Here is a 17,712-nt window from a genome sequence, read left to right as displayed (position 1 = left end):
TCTGCTATTGATAGTGTTCCTTTTCAACCTACGCAGTGCCTGAGTATGTTTCCACTTGTGGTACTTTGGAACTGAGACACTGAGATAATTACTTTTTCCAGCAGTTGTCATGAGCTTGCATAGCTTTCCTATCTGCTTCCCTCTTCAAAGTCTCCCTCCTTCCTCCGTCAGTATTCCCAAGCACATCTCGAGTGTCCAGATGTTTGTTTGGAAATTCTATCAAGGCAATATCTAAATGTCAGATAATGTAACCATGTGGCACATAAATAATTTCCTTAGTTCCCACAGCTACAGATGTTATAAGAATACAGTGCGTGTTGAAATTATCTTGTCGCACAAACTTCTGCTAGAGACTGTAGCACTTATAAATTCATGTTTATAGTTTAATGGTAAAGCAATAATTGTATATTTTATGTGATTTCTATGGCTATTTAAATTATGGTGAGCAGGCTTTCAAAATTCTCCTGTAAAGAAGTTGCAGATGTTTCATCAGCCGTGGAAACTTGGGATACCGATACTTCCTCATCTACTACTGGTCTCTGTTGTGTTTTGGGTTTGCGTGGTTTTTAACAGTTATGGGCTGAAATAAAACAAAAAACGGTATTGGATAGAATACCTACTCAGGGTAGGGTATGTTAGGTCGATCTTGCACATGTTGGGGACCACAGAGAATTGTGACAGCTTCTCTGGGCCCAAAGTGGTGAATGGAGCCAAATCCAGTTGGCAGCCGGTCACAAGTTTTGTTCCCCAAGGCTCAGTATTGGAGGTGCCAGTGCTGTTTAATCTCTTTATCAACAACCTGGACGAGGGGATTGAGAGCACCCTCAGTCAGTTTGCAGGTGACACCAAGCTGGGTGGGGGTGTTGATGTGCTGGAGGGTGGGAAAGGGCATACAGAGGGATCTGCACCGGCTGGATCGATGGGCTGAGGCCAGTTGTCTGAGGGTCAACAAGGCCAAATGCTGGGTCCTGCACTTGGGTCACAACAAAAAGGCCACCAGCATCCTGGCTTGTATCAGGAATAGTGTGGCCAGCAGGACCAGTGAAGTGATTGTGCCACTGTACTCGACACTGGGGAGGCCTCACCTTGAATCCTGTGTTCAGTTTTGGGTCCCTCATCATAAGAAGGACGTTGAAATACTGGAGAGAGTGCAGAGAAGGGAATGGAGCTGGCGAGGGGCTGGAGCACAAGTGTGATGGAGTGGCTGAGGGACCTGGGGGGTTCAGCTGGAGAACAGGAGCTGAGGGGAGACCTTCTGATCTCTGAACTGCCTGAAAGGAGCTTGGAGTCAGGGGGGTCTGGCTCTGCTCCCCAGGAACAAGCGCCAGGAGCAGATGAAACGGCCTCAAGTTGCACCAGGGGAGGGTGAGGTTGGATCTGGGAACAATTTCTTCCCCAAAGGGCTGTGGGGCATTGGAACAGGCTGCCCAGGGCAGTGCTGGAGTCACCAGCCCTGGAAGGGTTTAAAAGGCGTTTAGACAAGGTTCTCAGGGACATGGTTTAGTGACAGAGTTGGGTTATGGTTGGACTCGATGATCCTGAGGGTCCCTTCCAACCAAAACGATTCCATGATTCTGTGATTCTGTACTCCACATCTCTCCTTTCTCTCTAAACAGATTATCTAAAAGAAATAGAATATTTTCAGGTGGAACTAAACCAAATCAAGGTGAATTTGGGTGGTCAGATTGTTTTCAGTCATGTGATTCCAGCCAATATTCCTCTACTGTGATTTAGTACTGAACAGAAAGGCTGAAAAAGAAATAAACCCAAGGACTGGCATCTGGGAGAGGTCGTGCAAACTGGCAACAAGGGAAAGCCTGAGCTGGGATGAAAGAGGGGTTTGGAGGGATCTCAGGTCGCTTGAGGAATTAAGCGAATCATATTCAGTCCTCAGTTTTCGTTATTGAGTCAAAATTCCCTCCCTTGCCGTATACTGCCTTGCAAATCTTTCTACTATTTCACGTTGCAGTAATACATAATATGGATATTTTGGTGGTTTGAAGTTAAATAGTATGCTTTCAGGTGGCAAATAGTTGCATCTGTGCAGCAGAAGCCACAAGAAATTATACTGCTTGACAGAGGTAAAAATCATTAATTATAGGCATTTAGCTGATTACGTATCTGCCTAGTGGAATTTATTCTGGAAATCCAAAAAAATTATGATGATCTGCAAGATGTTTGCAGTTGAAATTGTACATACAGACTGTAGTATGACAGCCTAACTGCTCTAGATAAGGGAGAACAGTCCATGTGTTTCTATGGCTATATTGATATGTATGTGTTTGCATATAAAACAATATCTAAAAGACTCAAAAAGAAAGTCTTACTTTTTCAAGGTGAGATTCAATTCATTCAGTTCAATACTTTAGCTACCTCCATAGCTAAGGAAACACAAAGTCTGTATGTCGTGCCTGCTCTCAGAGCTGGATGTTTGATGTTTACTGTCATATATGACATTCTACAGATGAAGCAGTATCTTTGGAAGCTTTTCCAGGTCAGCTTAATGCCAACACCCAGGTGTGAACCCCGACAGGTTTGAGAAGGGCTGAGCTTCCGTTCGGGCCTGTTTCTAGTTAAAAACGGAATGAGCGGCTCAGCTGTAAACTTAAAGGAGGATGCTGTAGTATCTGAAGAGAAAATTCTTCATCCAGCAGAGAACATGGACATTTAGTCCTACAATAGTTTTAGTTCTTGAAGTAGGTTCTATTTTAACGTGGATATATATATATATATATATATATGTATGTAAAATTAGAAATATTTAAATGGTGCTGCTGTGTCGTGCTTTCCGGAACTCACACGCAAGACAAATATACGTTGGTTTTGAACAGGTACGCAAAAAATCTGAGGGTAATTTGAACAGTAAAAAATCGCCATGACGCGGGCAGTGCGCGTGTTCCTGCTGTGCCAGGGAACAAGTGAATTTGTATTCCAGTGGAAATAAAGGCAGCATGATAAGTTATGCTTGCAGAAGGGATGTTTGTGGGAACAGAAATTACTTGCAGTCCAAACCCCTCGGACGTGTTGCAGTGTGTCCCGCACTGGCAGCCGCTCACCCAGAGCCCCCGGACGTGCCCAGCGTACCCGCTAATTCTCGCCGTTCTTAGCAAGGGCTGATGTTTATGATGAACATGTGCAATTGGGCTTCAACAATAGCAGACTTGGCCATTTTTATTTTGTAAATTTGCTTAAGATTTAAAAGTAGACACCTCGTTATTGCTTCATTTGATCTAAATACGTCTTGATTTGTCAGGGGTTAGGAGCGTTTCCTCTGCCAAAAATGAATGAACGCCGTGCTTATGTCTAAAAAGCAGTCCTGAACTCTTGATTCATCTGAATAGTAATAAAGATATATAGCCACATGATGTATAAACTGTGTTACTTTGTTTAGGAATATAAACCGAGTTATGAACGGTAATTATTAGTTTCTGAACAGCAGTTGCTGTGTTCTGATTTAAGTAAAAGTCTGTGCTGTTCATGGTGCCTTTTTGGTATCTAAGTAGCTCAGAGTGGTGCGAATACCTCTCAAAATCTAAGTCCATACAAATGGAAAAGAGGAAGGTGACTCTGAATATATTATACAAGTAAGAACCTGTTCCGAATGATGAGCAAAAAAAAGGAGAACAAATTTATGCCATCACAGTTAGGGGCAACATTTTAAATATTAAGACCAAGATAATTCTAATGGTATTAATTACACCTAGTAAACTTGTCGATGAAAGCAGAAGAAGTGAACTCAACTTATTTATTGTGGTTTGGAAACCAAATTAGGAAATTATTTCACATCTTACGAAGTAATATTTTCTAGTCTGTGTTTCCAGAAGACCAAGAGCACCTGTCAAATCAGCACATCTGGATAAATTCTATCCAAATGCTTTTAGAAGACGTCGCCAACTAATTCTCTCCAACATGTAATATTTAATTATTTTATGGGGATGGGGAAAACAGAAACCGTAACAGTGCAAGTTAATGTAATATCCATGTTTGAGAAGAAAGGATGCAGAGGATTGATAATGTGTGTGAGCCTGCTGCTGCTTTTTGACTGAATTGTTGAGCAGCCACTATGCAGCTTGATTACGTTACCCTTTGTCTTTGATGGAGATGGCATTTATTGCCATCGATTGAAACAGCCTTGCCTTGTGTTTCTAACAGATGTTTGTGTGTGCAAGGTTGTGTTGCTTGTCGTGGATTTGGACAGTGGAGGAGCTACTGTGATCTCCCAGCTTTCTGATTGAGTACGCCATCAGGAAAAAACGTTGGTGCCCATGCTCCCAATGTGTGTATCTATATTTGTTACTTATGTACTGCTGGAGTTCTACAATCGTCTTCCCGCACCCCGGTAGCTCATGACGCAAACCCCTGGGGCTGTGTGTACCCCACCTGGGACACCACCGCTCTAAGAACTGGAATGAGAAACCCTCTTGGTACATGCAATTCTGATAGTTCTTAGAACGTAGCTGTGAATTAGAGTTGCTGCAGAGCAGCTGGAGTCACAATGATATCACGCTACATACATTTTAATATTCTGGTAAGAAAATAATTGTAATATCTGTAGATTACACAAACTCAAGCCCAAAGAGAACAGCTATAGGATAGTTTGGTCAGTAGAGCAGAAGCAAATGATGTGAATATTTTAATACATTCGAATGTAAAGCTGACTGTCTGTAAACGAGGGTTGAAGCCCACACATAGAAGAATGGGGACTGTATCCCAAGGAACTGGTTCTGTGAAGGTCCAGGGAGTCATGTTGAGTAAATGAGCAAACTGATGAGAGCCAAACTAAGGTAGGAGAAACGCAAACTGATTTGCTCAGAGTGTTTTCCGCATTCAGGAAGGCTGAAAGAATGTTGGTAGCTTCTAACTTTGGAAAATGCTAGGTCTAGGATATGTTTTCAGATATCAGGACAAATCGCTGACGAGATTCCTATTTTCTGTTCTGTTTCCCCTGGACAGTTTCATTAATAACTCGCTGCAAATACGGTGAAATTTTTTAGAGGCAATTCCAGATATGACACACTGTACACATGGCTTTAGAGCGCCGTGTCATCAATTGCTGCTTGAAACAAATGGCTTTGTGGCCCGGTGGTCCTCTCAGAACAGAAAGCTTCAACTGCACAATAAGCCCTGCTTGAGGGTTTGAGGACAATTTTTCTCTTTTCTAGTAGTTTCCTCTAGTGACCAATCAATGTATCCCTTATTACTGCTTAACACCAGGTTTTGCTGGCTGCCAAGATAAAATTAATCTGCCTAATCAGAATAAATAAAGCATTTCTAGCTGTAATGAAGATGTGCAAAGGCATCCAGCATTCTAAGTGAACTCTTAGTGCAGTGCAGCCGGCCCGCGATCCCCTGGCCCAGGGAAGGTTTCACATTCACTCTGAGCACAGACCTGCACATCCCACTTGTGCTTTGGGTGGGTGATGAGCTGGACTGACCCTGCAAGGACTTGATCTGTGCATTCTAGATAAGTGTGGCAATTAATGTTACGCTCTGTCAAGTGCCAGATGGGACCGTTGCCTTCTGTATGCACACAAAGCACTTGATGCAAGGCAGCATGTGCAGGCTCCTCATTTCCTCTTGGTTAATGTTTAAAACTTGCTTTTTTAATAAACTATGCTCACTAGGCACTTGGGGTACATAGTGCCTGGTGTACTGTGGATACCTCTTTCTGACAACTCGCCATCTCCACTGTATTTTGTGGTGTCTTTATGTATACAGCTGTGATTTGTGCAGAGCTTGCACCTGCTTTGCAGAAATACAAACTAATCTCATGTCCTGATAAAGCAAGAAGGGTCCATGGGCAGAGGTTTAGAGGTTTAGTCCCAGGTTTAGAGCCTCCCATTGCATTGCAGAGCTCCTCAATGGACTTTCTGTGCCATGTGCTGGCCTTCTGGTGCCATAGGTCTTCATCGCTCAAATGCATCCCTTTCTCATACCTTAGGATTAATTCTGAACCCCCTAACCCAAACCATTCAACACCAAGCTTAAGCATTGCTAACTTTTATTGTGTACATCAGTGTGTTAAGATAAAAATCCATCTCGGAGGCCCTGAGAAGTCTGATAAAGCATGAAGGTGCTACCACTGACCATGCTAAGCGCTGGTGTTGTGGTATGAAGGACTAGTCAATAATTCGGTGAGCTAAGGCAGTCTGTTCTCTGACACTGGTCAAGAAACCAGATGCTAAAACCCTCACCCACATGTGGCGTGTCCTTTATTGTAAATCCCATTTGCTCCAAGCACCACAGAGAAGCTTTAGCTTATTTCCTCTCTCAGTACATACAACAGAATAGGTTCCTTATTGTCAAAACATTGGCAGGTTGCTGGTTTTGCTGATTCATGCACCAGTGGAAAAGCTTTTTGAAGAGCATGAAGGGAAGATTAATGCGATTAATTCACAAAAGGGAGGGAGAGGCTGCAGATTTTGCAAGCTCATCACAGAACCATTTTCAATACTGTTGTTTTGTGTGTGGCCATTTCACTGTTCTCTAAATGTCTTGCAAGGATACTCTTATTCTGTTTTCCACTGACACACTTGACATCTTCTGTAAGAAAATGAAGGAACGGGTCGTGTAGAGTTAATTGGGAACTGAGTTATTTCCATAGGCTGCATAAAGATCATGATTTGGAAGCAAAAATAGCAAAGCTGCCCTAACGTTCATTTGAGTCCTGGAGTTTTTGAGCAGCTTTGAAGGCCCCATGAGGCTGAAGGGTGGTGGGAAGTGACCCCTTCTGGGATGCTGGCAATATCTCTGTGTAAAGTGTAGGGAGCTGATGTAATGAGATGACACCAGGCCGGTCTTACCTTTATCTTGTTAACATAAATAGCCCTTGAAAAACACATCTGTTTTTAGGAACTGTGAATTAGCATCATTCCTCCTGTATTTCTGTCCTTCAACTGACTATTTGCATGTTAGCAGGAAGGGGTTTTGATACTGACTTGATTCCAAAACAAAGAATCACTTCCTATTTGCTGTGTATCTCAAGCGTTTGTCATGATCCAGCTCTTTTACTCGATTCAGCAAAGCTCTAAGCACATACGAACAACCAAATACACGTAAATGAGTAGTACAGATAAAGGAGAGTTAGGTACTTTCTTTAGTAGCTTACTGAATTAATGTATAACACCAAGTTTCTTAACAGCAGTTTTAGGAAGAAAGGACTGGTAAAGCAAGAAAACCTTTTTCCTAACAGATCAATCTAAATAATTGATCTTTTTAATCAGTATAACAACTGGGAAGATATATATATATATATATATATGCTGGATTAATGGATTATAAAGCCCACTCATCAAGAGGGAAATGGAAAAAGATGCTGTTCTTCCTGTCCCATTTGTCATACTGGTATTTATTTCCAAAGAGCGTTCACTCCTTTGGAAAAAATGCAACAACTTGAACATCATCCATGTCTGTATTTTCTTTTCAAAAGACATTGACTGTTTTCTAGCAACAGCTCTATCTCTGCCCTGTATCCAGGTTCATGGCGGATCTTTCCTGGTGCACAGATACACCTTGTGAAGTCCCTTCGCACAGCCCGTGATGCTGTGATACAGCATTTATGAGAAAATAGGGACCCAGATGCACAAATGTGTGAGAAACTCATGGAGACCTGGGAGTTTTACTAGACCCTTCCATGCATCGGTAGCAGGAGACTGAAAGAGAGATGCTTGTGAGGCCAAACCTACTCCTGACACTTGTAAGAAGGAAACTATAGCAAAAGGTGCTGCTTGGCGATTAATAAACATTGAAAGCAGCAGCAGTTTTTGGAAGGTAAGACTGAAATGGGAGTTTCTGGGCTATCATCACTAATCCCTTCTACTTCAAGCAGGCATGTTGAGTGCTTTTTTCTCATAATCCAGTCATTTTCCACAGTTTGCTGCTCACAGAGCTAGAAATCTTTTGATTTCTATCTTAATTCAGTTCCAACTTGTGCACGTTTCTTCCATTGCTTCGGTCATCCAAAGAGGCCTTTGCACCCGGGGCAAAGTTTGATTTACTTTGTTTTTAGTAATGCCCAGGGCAGTGGTGGAGTCACCATCCCTGGATGGGTTGAACAGATGGATATGAGGTTCTCAGGACATGGGGCAGTGCTGGAGTTAGGTTATGGTTGGACTTTATGATCTTGAGGGTCTCTTCCAACCACACTGATTCCATGAATACGGAAGACCAGTGCTGTTACTCTAACTGAGGTCTCACCACTGTTTTAGAAGGGTATTGCTGGAGAACACGGGCGGTGATTAAGTTTAAGGAAGCAGCAGGAGCAGCCAGTGTTCCCAGAGGGAATGAACTTGGTGCGAGTGTCTTACCAGAGAAGAGGAGGCACCAACCAGTAGAACCATTTCTTGCCAGCTGCCTTTTGGCAGTCTGACGTGAATATATATAGGTTTTTTAACGCCTAACTTGCAGGCTCTTCCTTCTATCCCTGCACCTTGCATTGACAGTTATACTGGAAAAAAGAAACAAACCCTTCCCCACAGCACATAATTTTTACAACTATTATTTTCATGCTTCCAGTAAAAGTACCAAGTAATATACCTTAAAATCCCTGTAGTAATATTATCCTGCCCTATCTGTTTGTCTTAGATTTTTAGTGCTGTGGGATATCTTCCAGGGAAGTACGATAAACACAATAAACTAGGAACTGTATATACATGTACATTTACATACATTATTTAGAAATGCAATCTTTTTGTTTCTCTAAATGAATTTTGAGACGTGAACTCTTGAAGAACTTTGAAAGGAAACTTGATCTTTGGCTCTAAAACATCTTTTATCTCAGGAGATGGTGCGCAGCATTAGCACAGAAGACAAACGACACCTGTGTTGCTGCAGTCTGCTCTTGAAAGAGTTTCTGCCCATGTACTCAACCCTGCAAGGCTTTTCTAACTGAGAGGAATGCATCTAGATGTCGATGCTATCATTAGCAAGCAAGCGAAAGGGAAAACTGTGGTTAGAAGAGGCTGCTGCTTAACTTTTTGATAACATAGCCAGGTGACACCGTAATTCTATGGCTGGTTTTGGTGACTTGTGTTCTAACACCGAGAAGTCAAGCACCAGCTGTGTTTGAATGACAAAGCAGTCACAGCTGTGAAATTTGCCGTGCATCCCAAGCTGATCCAGTATCTGGAGCTACGGCTGCCTGAGCTGCAAGGCTGGCTCAGCAGGTGTGCTGCGGAAAAACGGGAATAGCATAAAAAGCCATTTGGGAGAGTTTAATAAGAGTGTGAAGCACCTTTTTTAATTTGTAGAGCCCGTGTTTTACTTGCATGTATATAGAAGTAATTTCTTTGTACTTGGAAACGCATTCAGGTACAGTTTGTGGCTGCTGTAGTTTCTATAAGAATTCATGGAACTGCTCTGCATTTGTAGATGTGTGACGAGCTATTTTGTTTTCTTACCATTCAAATAGATGAAAACAAAGGCTAACGAACAAATGACCAGAAGTCTAGACGCCAGGTCATGGCTTAATTTGTCTGACAACCCCACCATATAGTCTGTGGCAAAGTACAGTGCTTTTTGATGGCTCTTCTCCACAAGGTACAACTGGGCTGATTTCAGAAGCAAATGGCTACTTTTATACATTCCTGTTGTCTCTGCATTTGTGAACATAGAGATTGTTACCAGCCCCACGTGATTTCATTTGCTATGTGATCTCAGCTTTCATAGTCTTTATATGTATTATCATCTGTTGTGTGTAATGCAACTACTGAAAGATTAATCAAGTTGTTGTCTTCAGCTTTTGGGAGGGAGGGGGAAGAGAAGGCTGTGCTTAAAAGGCCAGAAAACAGAGAGTTCTGGTGGAGTAAGGAGCACTTGAACTCCCTGGTTCAGCTGCGCTTTAGGCTGTTGTGATATGGATGGAAATTTTGTGTGTGTGTGTGATTTTTCTAATAGTTCTTAATTATAATGCACTGAAACTTGTAGGTTTCTAAAAATAACTTATCATTTGTACATGTTCTTAGGCATGCAAAGATGTGTTCCTGAAGGGAGGGGGAGCACAGCTCAGGATACAGTTGTGGGAGATGGGAAGTAGAATTCTAAATACTTTTCAAATATCGATCCTTTTTCTGGATGTCTTTTGCTATGTTTCCTTAGCTTTTCCTTTTTTGTAAAGATGGAAAAGACCATCTCTTCTTTACATAGCAGGAGGAGGAGAAGGGTTATTTAAAGTTATTTAAAGTGAATAAAAATTAATGATTATAGCAAGCACTGCAAGTCAGGAGACATGAGTTCTATTTCTGGCTTTGCGGCTGGCTGGTAATTGCTCTTTGGCAGCGCTGCCAGGGCGTGATGCGCGTTGCCGCGGGCTCTGCCTCCTCCTGCGCCCACCAGCCGTGGTGCCGGGGCTGAGCAAACCCCTCCCCGGCCACAAAATACCCCAGACGAACCCGAAAGGCAAGGAGGTGGTGACGAAGCAGGATGGGATGTGTTTTCAACCTCACCGATCCACGCCAGCAGGAGACGCAGCAAAATGTTGACCGTGCTGCATCTCATAGGCCTTAATCTGGAAAACATTTGAAAAGATTCTCTTCAAAATATTGATCTTTTGGATAATGTGGCTTCCCCAAACTACACGAGATTCTGGGCAAGTCGAAGAATCCAAATGCTTGTTCAGCAAAGCAAAAGTTGTCTACAAAGTTTTGACCTTGGGTAGACGTAAGGACTGCACTTCTCCATCAGTTGCTCGGTGGGGTAAAAATGAAACTACCCTATAACAGATAAAAACATTGTGCTTTTAATGTGCACATAATAAAAAAAGACCGAAGATTAAAGGCATTATCACACAACGTAGCCTCATCTGGGTGTTCCTGCTCCGGTGGGGGGATTGGTCTAGACGATCACTTGAGGTCGCTTCCAATCCTGTGATTCTGTGAACGTTTAATTCATCCTAGGTGGCTACACTATTGTCTTCCAAATCATAATGAGGTATAACTAATTTGGTTGCAATCTATTGGATTTTGGTGGTTTTCTGATTGCTGAGACTTCTGTCGGAAGAAGTCAAGCCCAGAATACCCAAGTGCTGCTGTTGTTCATAGTAGTAACGCTGCTTGTAAGAAAATATATGAATTTCTGTTGAAGTTTAATTTTTTATATTGGAGGGCAGTATTTTCCTTGCATAATTTTTCTTTGGGCTATTCCTCATCTGACCTTCATTTTTCAAAAGAAATGAATTAAAGAAAAAAGGCGCCTGAAAACCTCAACAACAAAAAAGCAAATTTGAATGACTCCAGTTTTAAAACATTTTGTTCAAGTCAGAGTGATGTTCCCTGTGTGAAAGAGCTGAGCTGCTTTTTGCAAATTGGACCTTGGATAATGCATTTTTTTATCAACCTCATTCTTTGTAATAGGCTTATCTCCTTTCGTCACAGCTGGCCATTAAAACTTTGTATCAGTCATGGCTGTATATTCATGGGATACAGGCTCTACAGATGATGTGCTGTAACTTGGATTTTGGACCAGTTCTGAGAAGACCCAAATGACCAGTCTCTGCTGGGAAACCGTAATGAACTGTAGTTATATATGTAGGCGTCTTGAAAATTAAATCTAGATTTTGCTGGTTTGTTGCCGAAGTTGTAGAAGAAAAAAAAATAGAAAAGATTAAATGGCTGGAAACTATGGAAAAGGATCAAAATCGCCTTGGTTTTTTTGAGTGAATAGTCATATTGAAGTGGCATATTTCTGTAAGCAAGACACAAGGGGTTACCTTAACATTATCTGGGGTTGGAAGAACCTCACAGGGCAGCTAAACCAGAGCCTCTCCTTCCCTTAGGAGATAAAGGATAACAGTAATCTGTGAGTTCCAGAGTTACTGAGATGGTTAATTCAGGTGCAAGGGAAATCAAAGAATATTAGCAGCAGTAAGTGTAGTTGTCAGGCAGCACGGAGGGTGCGGTACCTGTAGGAAAGGTTGATGAGGATCTTCCGCCAGCCCTGGGGAGACGAGACGAGGAGCTGGGACCAAGCAAGACCTGACAGGGTCTGTGAGAAGGCGGCGGGAGGAGCAGGGCTGGCAGAGGCACCTGTGTGAAGCGACAGCGAAGAGCCCCTGGGGTTTCAGTGTGAATGAGCTCTGTAGCACAACAAGGTAGAAGATGGGGAGCTCAGATCTGCCGCAGCTCAGCGGCGCCGCAGGGGCTGTACAACAGCCGGTGCTCCGAGAACTCGTGGAACCACTCCAGGGAGATAACGGGGCACGGACAAGTGAGGAAGGAAGAGTGGGCTACTGGGGATCATCACCCTCAGTAAGCAAGAACTAAGTAGAAATCAAGCAAATAACAGAGGTTAAGGCTTGGATATTTAGAAACATGATCTGCTTGTATTAAGTCAGATCTAAGTACCTAATCATTACATCCCAGTTTAAATTATACCGCATTGAAAGTGTTACAACTGCTTTATGCTTTTAAAATATATATTTGTGTCTACATCTAGATCTACTTTATCTTTCAAATGATTTCTTTTTTTGACAGTTATGGCCCTTTTTCTGTTAATCTCCGGTGGGTTTGTTTTATTTAGGCTCTCTCTGATTCTAGTGTGTAATGACTGCAGTCAGGCTTGTCTTCATTGTCTCCTATCCTCCCCTAAATGGACACCCTGCCAGCAATTAAGCTTCCAATTGGGAAATAAGGAGAATGTGGTTGAGACTGCATCACTAAAGAATTGAACATATTTCAAATAAACTACAGCAAAATGACAAAAAGTGTCTCTCCAAAGCCAGCGATGATAATGTTACAAGTGCCTGTGACAGCCTCCGAATGGAAGAAGCCGATGGCTTTACCCGTGAATGGAGAAATGGATCTCTCTCTCTGGATAGGGAATATTGTTTCAAACTGGGGGGTGTAAGGATTGTTCCCAGACATGAGGAATGTGCCACATCCTCCTTACCGTACACTGCAGGTAGCAAGGGGTCTTTACAAATGTGGTTATTAACGTGAGTAAGGAGAGCAGGGTACAAACTCCAACTGACATCAGAGTTATTCTGCTGTCCAACTGTTAAGGCTGTTTAGCATTTGAAGACATACTACTTGTTTGTGTTTTATTTTTAATGAAGAAATGGGATGTGCAGCAGTTCTCCATTTTTAACCAAAATTCTTGCCTCCGCCCTTTCTTTTTTTGCCTCAGTTTCCCCACCTTTGGAATAAAGACCATGCTGAAAGCTATTGCCTCCTTCAGCCAGCTGTTGCAATGGTCAGCAGCTTGTTCTTTGGAGTGTCCTGTGTTTCAAACCATTTCAGGTGTAACAGTACCACCAGAGCCCCTGTCTGCAGAGCAGGTTAGGCTGGAGTTCCAGCTCAGCCCTCAGGTGCGGTACAAAAGCATCTTGAGCAGCACCGCAGGCTTTGTGGGTTCCGTGGGGCTGACTTCTGCACCCCCAGCACCCCTTTACTGCTCTTTCTGCGTCTAAAATGGCCAGTATGAAAACAAAAATCTCTCCTTATATTTGTCTCTATTCCCCAAAGACATTAGTTTGCATGCGGCACAGCACTGACAGAGTTTTGTTTCATTTCCCAGCAGTTTCTGCTCTTTGCAGACTGGCTGGGAAGGTGTCAGCCTCCAGGATTCATTACTGTCTCCACAGAAAGCAGCCATGAAATCATCTGACTTGATGTTCTTTTCTATCTCCATTGCTGGCGCTAAATTATTCCCAACAATGTAGCTAAAATTGCTCTGTCTGTCCTCTAATTTCAAACCTTCTATGTAGTAATTTCTTAGAAGGGGCATTATTGTAAAGGTAATTGAAATCACACTGTATGTGACAGCGTATGCGGGTTACCTTCAGCTCTGTGTTGGCAGTCAGTAATCCAGAACAGAAAAAAATTGGTTTGAATTTACCTTCAAAATTAAATTATATGAGATTCTGCTGAAAAATTCACTCTCTTTGAGAGTGAATTAGTTTCTGTTCTAGAAATATTAGAGCTGTTGCACCCAGCCAGTAATCTTAGCACAGAGTTTATCTGCTCTTATTACTATGCCTATGGAATATATAGGAGAGATTTGGGGAATTCATGAAGGTGTGAAGACCTTTTGAAGTTGTATCTATGAGCTAGAGAAACATTCTGTCAGGTGCTGGAACCAAGAAGCCTTGCACTTTGCCTTCAATCCATTAAATCCATCCCATTCGCAATGACTTTTAGGCTGGACACTGCCGTACTGAATTAGATAGACTGAGCTGGCATATTTTGGCTCTGGAATGCAATCAGTTGTGCAGGAGGACCAAGGCGATGGTTGGCTGTGATCGATATTCGAGACTAACGTTTCCCAAGAAAAACGATGTGCTTGGTGGGGTTTGAGCTGGCGGGTCTGTCTTTGCCGTTGCAATCAGTGACAGCGCAGCGGGGACGTCGGCTGGCGTGATTGCCAGACTGCTTGCAGACAAGGCCGTGCTTTCATAAGATGTGTTCTCATCGGGGAAGAGCTTGGAATTGTTTCCTTAGCATGTGTTGAAATATAAAGTAACACCCACTGTGTGGTTTGTATGTGCGTGTGCGTGCCCGAGGCAGCGTCGAGGGGGCTTGTATGTGGATGTTGTTCAGTGGCTAAACAGAACCAGCATGGTCCATCTGGCACCTTGCGCAGTCCTGGAGGTGGCAGGCATGCCAGATGTGAACCGCGCGGATGTACGAGTCCAAGCGGAGAAGGGAAGCGTCATGTGTTTGACAGTAATGCCCTTGTAGCTGCAAATTGCAATCTGCGTCCAGTCAAGGCAAAACTTCCTGGCACTTGGTCTTGTCTACGGGTCTGCTTTAGGACACAAATAATCAATGCAAATGAGTATTCTCTAACATTACATAGGTAAATAAAAGTAGGATCAAAGTTGTGTGATCTTGAGCTTCTTCTCCTTTGACTTTCGGGGAGACTTACCTGAAAAGGTGCTAGACTTTGAGCTTATGTGAGAGGAGCAAATGACTCTGTGTAAAAGCAAACTGGCCACTTCCGTGTCATTCACACAACTTTTGTCACTATCTATGTGAACCCTCCTTTCCTGGGGACACAGAGCTCCTTCGGCTTCTTCATGCCCTGCCTGCTTTTCTCATGCACCTGTGTCTAATGCCAGGTGTTGAGCTCCCCAGTACAATGTGTTCTGTCTCTGAAAGTCAGAATCCTCGTGGTGTCGTCCCAACTGATCGGCTTTACCAACAGGCCGCGGGCACTGAACTGTTAGGAGTTCTCAAGGAGAAAACGTCAGGAAAAGTAAACGAGCTCTTATGACTTGACGACCTCCTCCAGCTCCCAAAACAACTTCAGTAGTGCAGTAAAAATAACACAAAGAAACGAAGCTGTTCCCAGAGTGTACAGCTGGTCAGACCTGCAGCTCGTGGCGCTCACAGAAGGATGAACACAACATCCAACCAACCTCAGACCAGAAGGTTTCTTCCCAGCTCCAGCTGGTGTTGAAGCCTGCAGGCTTGACAGTCTCTGGGATTTTATCATTGTGGGAATAATATAGATTGTTCTTACCAACGACTATTTCAATAATATTTTGCACTTAGTTGGCATCTTCGCATTGAAAATTTCAGAAGTGCTTAACAGAAGAGAGTGATTATCTGCAATTTTTCCACAGGTAATGCTGAAGCACGTTTTTAAGGACTTCTGGGGTGCGGTTTGGAGAGGCAGCACAGTCATATTTTGAGCTCAGGCTTTCTTTTTTGCTTTTCCCCCTCTTCTACTTTGAGCTGTCTCCTGGAAAGCCAGTGCAGAGGTGGTGCTGCAGGGCCTGGGCGCAGGGGGTGGCTCAGCCTGCCTGACCCTCCGCTCGCCGGGAAGCTCTGCAGCAGGTTTTGCTTTGTGTGTGGTTTGACCTTGAACTCTGGAAGCGAGAGCTGTCTGTGATGTGATGACAAATGATGTGACACAAATGACGAAGGAATCGTACAGCGTGGAAACTGTCACGGATCACTTTTTGGCAGAAGTGTCCTGAGAGGTGTCTCTCTGGACACTGTCCTCTGACAGAAAGGTGTTTGTAGGGAGGCAGTAAAGAGAGGTTCTGGTTGCACCGGAGATCTTGGACTCAGGTGAAGGCAGCGATGGAGAAGGTGAGATGGAAGCCCAGCACCCAGAGTGCTCCTATAGCCCTTTAGTCCCTCTGTATTTCCTGTCCTGCCTGAATTATCTTCTTTGTGCGTCTTTGTGCGTTTGCATGTTGGAAACACTTACTGCTCGCAGCCATCGCTCTGCAGTGAGCTCACTTGCCTGCATAAGGAATTTGTCTGAAAATGCCTGTCAGCACTCCAGCCCTTTGAATGCACTATTTCTGTCTCATAAAAAGCTTCCACTTCATGTGTCCCTGCGGAGGTGACGCAAAGGTTGGAGCAGTACAAGGGAGGAGTGAGTCCCTGTGCCAGCAATCCCTGAAGATCTCCCTCCCTTCAGTCAGGAGGTACCGAGGGGACAGGGGGTGAACAACCGACAGGTGACGTGCATGGTTGGATATAGGGGGTTCGAAACGTGGCAGCCTCGTGTGACAATCTGGTTTTCAGATACCTGTGATTTACTGTATGGAATGGTTTGTCAAAAGGGGAAAACCTGCCTGTCTACCCCAAATTACACTGACCAGTTCCTGAAAAAGCCTCCAGTCCTGGGTTCCCAGGCTCTTTCAAGGTAACTGTTAGTAATACTATCCCAGAAAACTAATAGAACTGAATGAAATAAAGTGATTTTGTGATCAGAGGAGTCTGATATGTAAGAAATGAAGCAGTGCACAGTAACTTTTTATTGGATTTGAGAAAAGGATTGTAAAAACCCTTGGGGTCCACGTTCAGTCCAGCTGAACTCATGGTGTTTCCAACCCAACCAGGGCCAGGGATGCTCTCTTATCTCTCAAGCCAAATACAGTCAGTAGTGTTATGTAGTCAGATGTGCTGTACAGATATCTGACAGGTAGGAAAAGCTGCATGTGGTGCTTCATGCAGTCTTTCTATATATTATGCTTCTAATATAAAGCTCCAAACCTACTGCTGCATCTGTGTGCCAAGCTCCAGAAAAGCAGCTGACAAGTTTTTCTTCAAAAATTTACCTTTTCAAGGGATATCAAAGCGTCTGGCAAGATAATGGAAAAGATCTGGCATTTGGTTGAAGGGATCCTGGTTTACTTTTTTCAGTGTGTGTCTGTGATTTGCTGTTGTTTCAACTGTGGCAACTAGTGAGCATCAGTTGGGGTTGCTTGGCAGTATTGGTGTGTACTGAGACTATTCCAAAGCACATTAAAGTGAGTAAAAGCTTAGCTCAAATTTCATGACTTGTATAGAAATGGTGTAAATAGTGTTGGTTTTTAAGGTAATTTATTATTTTAAAACCTAAACTACTTTGGGCTGCCCCACACAAAGAAATATCCTCAAGCTAGCCCATGCGTTGGGTTTCATTTCAAGATGTATTGAAAATGCCGCAGTAACAGCAAACGCAGAATGTGCATTTTGGTGTTAAAGGAGATATTCCTGCCGAAGAGAAGAGATGGGGGGAAATTCTTTCCTCTGAAGGCTGGAGAAGCCTGAGCAATAAATGTTTCAGGGAAAGGTGCTGAGCACCTGTCTGTGTTTGATAGAACTGGGAAGAGCTGCGCTTCAGCACTGTGTGACGTGGCAAAGTCTGACAGAGCAATGGGCAGAGTTCAAGGAATACCGGGGGGCTCCGAGAGGCTCGTGTGTGTTCTGTCTGGTGTGGTGATGTTTAAGAAGATAATCTGGGGGGAAAAAAGGAGTCATTAATAAAAAATTATTA

At 43.3% G+C, this 17,712-nt stretch overlaps 1 protein-coding gene across 16 annotated transcripts in view; it reads left to right on the top strand.

The window, feature by feature from the left end:
• The window catches only part of IQSEC1 (IQ motif and Sec7 domain ArfGEF 1), a 322,136-nt gene that overhangs the window by 201,746 nt on the left and 102,678 nt on the right, over positions 1–17,712 (top strand). The gene's annotated exons all lie outside the window — the stretch shown is intronic.

The sequence above is a fragment of the Columba livia genome, chromosome 10, assembly GCF_036013475.1.
Source record: "Columba livia isolate bColLiv1 breed racing homer chromosome 10, bColLiv1.pat.W.v2, whole genome shotgun sequence".
NCBI classification, from domain to species: domain Eukaryota; kingdom Metazoa; phylum Chordata; class Aves; order Columbiformes; family Columbidae; genus Columba; species Columba livia.
The sequence above is the reverse complement of the archived record's forward strand: the minus strand, read 5'-3'. Positions and strand labels throughout refer to the sequence as shown.